The sequence below is a fragment of the Tenrec ecaudatus genome, chromosome 4, assembly GCF_050624435.1.
Source record: "Tenrec ecaudatus isolate mTenEca1 chromosome 4, mTenEca1.hap1, whole genome shotgun sequence".
In the NCBI taxonomy this organism is placed as follows: domain Eukaryota; kingdom Metazoa; phylum Chordata; class Mammalia; order Afrosoricida; family Tenrecidae; genus Tenrec; species Tenrec ecaudatus.
In genome coordinates this window covers 147,635,101-147,640,543 of record NC_134533.1, presented here as the reverse complement: position 1 = coordinate 147,640,543, position 5,443 = coordinate 147,635,101, and the positions used below count along the sequence as shown (strand labels likewise).

The window sequence follows — 5,443 nt, the reverse complement described above, 5'->3', positions numbered from 1 at the left end:
CTCGAGGCCTGGGTTCTGCAGCCGTGCCTGGGTTATGCACCATGATGACAACCCTGCTTTACCTTCCAAATGTCTTTTTATCTTCAAAAGTCAGTCACCAGTTCTTTCTCTTGCCCAATTTTCCAAACATGGCTGCCAATAATTCCCCTTATTCCTGCAAGGGCTCACCCAAACTCTTATCAAGCTCACTGCCATTGAGTCGATTCTGACTCAGTCAACCCATGGGCAGGGTAGAGCCACCCCTGTGGGTTTCTGAGACTAATTCTTTAGGGGAATAGAAATCCTTGTCTTTCTCCTTCGGAGAACCTGGAGGTTTCAAACCGCTGACCTTAATGTTAGCAGCCCAACGCATAACCACTCTGCCACCAGAGCTCCTTTTTCTAATCCAGAGGTAGAATTTATTTACTCTCCTTGAGGCTGGCCTAGCCCTATTCTTACGGCAGTGGGGAGCACTAGAACTGATTGTGATGATGTATGCACAACTCTTTTTAAAGCGAGTTAACTATGGAAGTGTACGATATGTGAGTATTATATTAGGAAAATGACTTTTCTTAAAAAGAAAGAAACCGCGTCCTCATCCCGCCTTGCACGTGTGCAGACGATAAACCAAGGCCCCAGAGTCGAGGCGCTGGTTTGGTGGCGCGTTTTAGCCAAGTCGCACGTGAAGGGTAGCCGTGACCAGAGTCGGACCAGCCATGGCAGGCTCAGGCTACAGCTCGTCCTGGGGCAAGCGCCTGCTCAAAGCCGGCCTGAGGGTCCTAGCCTGTTAGGGTCTCGACCAGCGAGACCCTCACACGGTGACCCGGAGGGGCAACGAACCTGGATGGGAAAAAGACACAGAGACATGGGGCAAGACAAGTGCTGATCAAGCCCGTTTATTTTGCCAAAACTCTGGGTATATATTCACAACTGAGAAGGAAGTGGGAGGCACATATTCCAATGAAGCACACTGTGTAACAACCACACACTGTACAACAACCAATCAGCCACATGTTCCCAATAAGGTACAAAGGGTGCGCAACAGTACTCAAAGACATCGTGGTGACATACAGGTGAACTTATCACTATGTTCCTAATATGGTATATCTGCAGTTCAATGGGTGCTCAGTACTTTGACTAATGGCAACAAGGTCAGTTATCGCAACTGCTCATGCTACTGAGCACGTAGTTTGGAATGTGGAGGCGAAGTTGGGCAGGAAACAAAGCCTTGCTGTTAGAAAGCGGCCAAGTTTCTGCTACGTGTCTGAGGCCAGGGTCTTAAAGGCTATCGGCTCCCAACACTAGCCCTCCTCCACTTGACATCTTCCCAGTCCCACTGAGACTTCGCACCACCAGGCCAGCAGAAGAGGGAGGCCCGGTGGATCTTCTGACTCAGATAGGCCACTCTGTGCCGGGGACCCTGGATGCCTGGGTCGGGCCTGAGAACATGCACCTGGTGATGGAGATCTGGTCTCAGGTGTCATCTCCTCAGCTATCTCTGTGGCCTTCTTTGCTCTGTCTGGGATCATCGCACAACTTCTGAATGCCTTGGGGACAGATGGGGGACCACCTCACACGGGGCCTGAAGCAGAACCCCAGACAGGTGCAGACCTTCCTGCTGTGGGGCGCTTTGGCCCTGGTCACCTACTGGTTGGTGCCCGACCCCTCCACCTGGACCCTCTACCCCCTGCTGAGCCGGATCACTGACACCCAGGCCTCTGGGGCCCAGCTAAAGGCCAAGGTGTGGGGGCTGGAGCGCCAGGTGGAGGAGCTGCGCTGGAGACCAGGCACCCCCGAGCGGAGTGTGGAGGAAGAGTGAAGAGGGCTGGGCAGTGCTGCCTGCATCCCACCAAAGAGCTGCGCTGCCTCCCGACTAGATTCTTATGACTGAAGAGGAGGATCTGAAAGAATCCCTGCCGAGAACCAAACTTGACCATGGATACCATGGGTGACGGAGGAAGAATTGTTGCTTAGGGGCCATTGAGTTTATATTAATTGAGGTGGAATAATTTGGAAAAGAGTAACAAATAATGCTTGTACAAATGAAGAATATAATCAATGGCACTGAAATTTACATGTAGAAGTTGTGAGACAGACTAGCCTAGTCACTGCAATGGCTTCTTGTTGATGCTGAATGATCTGCCTCCTTCCCCTTCCCATCTCGGGCAGTCAGACTAATGATTAATTTTATAATGCACTCATGTTCTTGAGATCAGAACATTATAATTAATAATATTGTTGTAACCAGGATATCTTTACTTTATTAACCAGGATGTTATAATCAATGCTGTACCCTGTAACACTCACTAACTCTAAAAAATAACATTAGTTTTGCTTTCTGCTTCTGTCCACACTTGCTTAAGTCATGGAGGAATGATAACTGAGTTTTTGCCTTTAAAGATGGACTGAAAAGTCCTCTTGCGACTGCAATCATGGAGTCACTTTTAGATTCTCACAGTTCGCATATAACTGAATAAACACTCTTCTAAATTTCAGGACATTACAATGGTTGTCATTTATTTGAACTCACAACTTTCTGGTGCATTGGCCAGGAAAGCCACTGTGTCTCCATGCCTGTGTGGGACCTGTAGGGGAGGCGTCTCCTGATAAAATGTTTGGGGCTCCAGACTCCTACTCTCCCCATCGAGCAGCTGCCTGGGGACACTGGAATTCAGCTTGAGTCTTCTGTCTGAAATCTCCAGAGGTGAGTCTGTCTATGAGACCTGTCTCTTCTGTTAGACTAGAGGTAGGGGTTGAACTCCACCATAACTCTCCTCAGCCCCTTCTTGCCGAGACACCACTCAGGAAGTCTGGTACCTTGTCTTTAGAAGTCACTGATTAGCAAATCTGGTAAATTTGTAATTCTGGTTAGCCATCGCTGTCTGTCATATCATGTTAATTGTCTGTCTTTTTCTGTTGTCTGTCTAGTTGTTTGTCCTTTTGTGTATAAGCATCTTTATGTTTCCCCTTCAATCCTTCTGTCTCTCCTCCCTTCTGGTGACTGGGCTGCTGGCTATTAGCCTCGCAGTCACAGACCTGACTAATTGAACAACTGGACAAAAAGTTTTCGTTGGGCTGTTGTTATCTTAATGTTTGCTGTTAGTAGGTTTAAATTGTTGGCTAAAAGATAATTGGAACAAAACATTTTTGTTTTATAAATTTCAAACCTTTGCGTGGTTGTTTTTTTTTTTTTTTAAGAATATTGGGTGGTTTTATCAACAAACATGGGATTTAGACAGACTGGGTAAATAGATTATTAATCTAACCTGCCAAAGCACTTGGCAGAAATTTCAGCTTTGGGAGGTAAATTTTATTGGTGTTTGTGCTTTTGTGTTTATTATAAAATATAAATAACAATTTTAAACAGCTTATACAAAAAAGCCTGGTTTGGTTTTGTTTTCTTGGTTTAATTTTTTGTACTGTCCTTTTCATGTTGCCTCTGAAGATCTTTTGCCTTTTAAAATTTTTGTTTTATCTGCTTTGCAGTATTGTTTAAAATAAATGACCCGTCAAGCTCCAAGTCTTTTTTGCAGGACTTAGAGTAGTTTCACCCAGAGATTTGGGAACCAAAATGTGTTTTTAAATAGGTAATTAATCTTTGCTTCCAAGAAACACTTTGTAAGGTCAGACCGTAAAAGGGGTTTTTCTTTACTTTTGTTTATTTTTTCCTGGTAACTGTCTGTTTATATTTTCTCTTCTTTGGAAGGGAATTTATGGTTTTTAACTCAGAAAAGTTATGTAGGTGTGTGTTTGCATCTAATTAAAGCTCTAGCCTTCAGGTCAGGCGAACACCTGAATGCTTTCACGTTAAGTGGAACTGCCCTCCTATGTGTCCACGTCATACTGAGAGGGTTAAAAATCAGCTTAAAAAAATCAGCTTTAAAGTGTCTGTCTCCTCCTTCTCCATGGAATTTAGTCTCATTCATCTTTGGTTAATTCTTGGGTTATCTTTTGGGTCACACTTGGCTGCTCAGTGTCTCTGACTCTCTGTACAAAGAGCTTCCTATGGCTGTAAAGTGCTCTCTCTGTTCTTGGTTGCTCAGAGTGTTCTCTGTAACACTCCTGGTTCTGCCTGTACTACAGGATCTCTTTATTAAAATAAAAAATTCTCTGCAGTGGCTCCAAGCTCTTCCTGTCTAGTGCAGCTTCTTGGGCAAAGTATCCTCTTGCCTTGCTTAAGTCTGTCTGCTGTGACCACTGCTTCCCCTGCAAGCAATAGGCAGCCCCCCTCTCTCACCAATGGAAAGCAAAGAGTGGTCACAGATGTTGACTGCCTGATCTGACCTGTAAAGAACAGAAAGCATCAGCAGACACTGGCTCCTGCTCTGTAGATCTCTGGTAAAGTCCCTGCTTTTTCCCCCCTAAACTCATTACCCCAGTCAAATGACTTCCAGCAAATAATGGCTGTCACGTCAAAGGAGCACAGCCATATTTGTCATGAGGCTTAAAAGGCTGTGTTGGGCCTCAGCAAGGGCAACAGAGGGTAATAAACAAAAAAAACAAAAAATAATTTTAAAAAATTTTAATCAAAGTTAATAGAAATTGCTCAAAGGGTTTACAACCGAAAGGGCTGTAGCCCAGACTGTCCTAGCGGCCTTAAAAGACGCAGATCAGACCCCTCAGGCGCCAGACAGAGTTCAGATTCACAACTGGTGACCCTTAGGAAGGAACCATCGCACATCTTATCAAGAAGAAACGCATTAAAATAATAATTATTAAGTATTAAAACTTTCATTCAATCAAGAAAACAGTTGTATCTATATTTCAACAGATTATAATAATAATTTTTAAAATGTATAAACTCCTCTTTGGTGTGTCTCCAGAGATTCTTACAAAGACAGTCTCAATCAGAGACTTAATAATTTCTCTTAAGACTCCTGAATGCATGTTTCTGACCAAGCTGGAGTGCTTGTTATTTAATCTAAAGTTAAGTGCAAATCACTCTTATTGGCTTACGTTCCTCATACAAATTGTTAAATAGCATTTGCAAGGACTTGCGGTTTCCACCAATGACACTCAATGAACTCTAGGATCATGGTAGGAAGAACAAAAGTCAGTTTCTCAACAAGGAAGGACATGCCTTGAACGTTACTTGGGTTATAATTCTTATCCATCATGTGTAAAAATCCACAAAAGATTGTCTTAAAGCTAAAATGCAAGTGTAAATGTCTTGGTTATCTGTTAATTAAACTGATTACAGATTTTTCTCCTTAGCAGGAGTAACTTTTACTAAATATAAAAATAATACGGCACAGCTTGGCAAATAATAATAAATTTTGTCAAGTTTTCACTTCTCAGAAAATTGTATAAAAGGAGTGGAATTAATTACACTGCTAAAGACCACATTAAAATATATTGTTAATAATTCTGTCACTATTGTTAATTGGGGTCCTCACAAAAATGGTTCTAAAGATACAAATACAACTATTTGAAATTATGTAAATAATGCTATTTGAAATTATAC

General features: G+C 43.0%; 1 pseudogene; it reads left to right on the top strand.

Annotated features, from left to right (window-relative positions):
- The first annotated feature begins 695 nt into the window (after nucleotides 1–695).
- Nucleotides 696–1,798, top strand: LOC142446071 (voltage-gated monoatomic cation channel TMEM109 pseudogene; annotated as a pseudogene).
- Nucleotides 1,799–5,443: the final 3,645 nt, after the last annotated feature.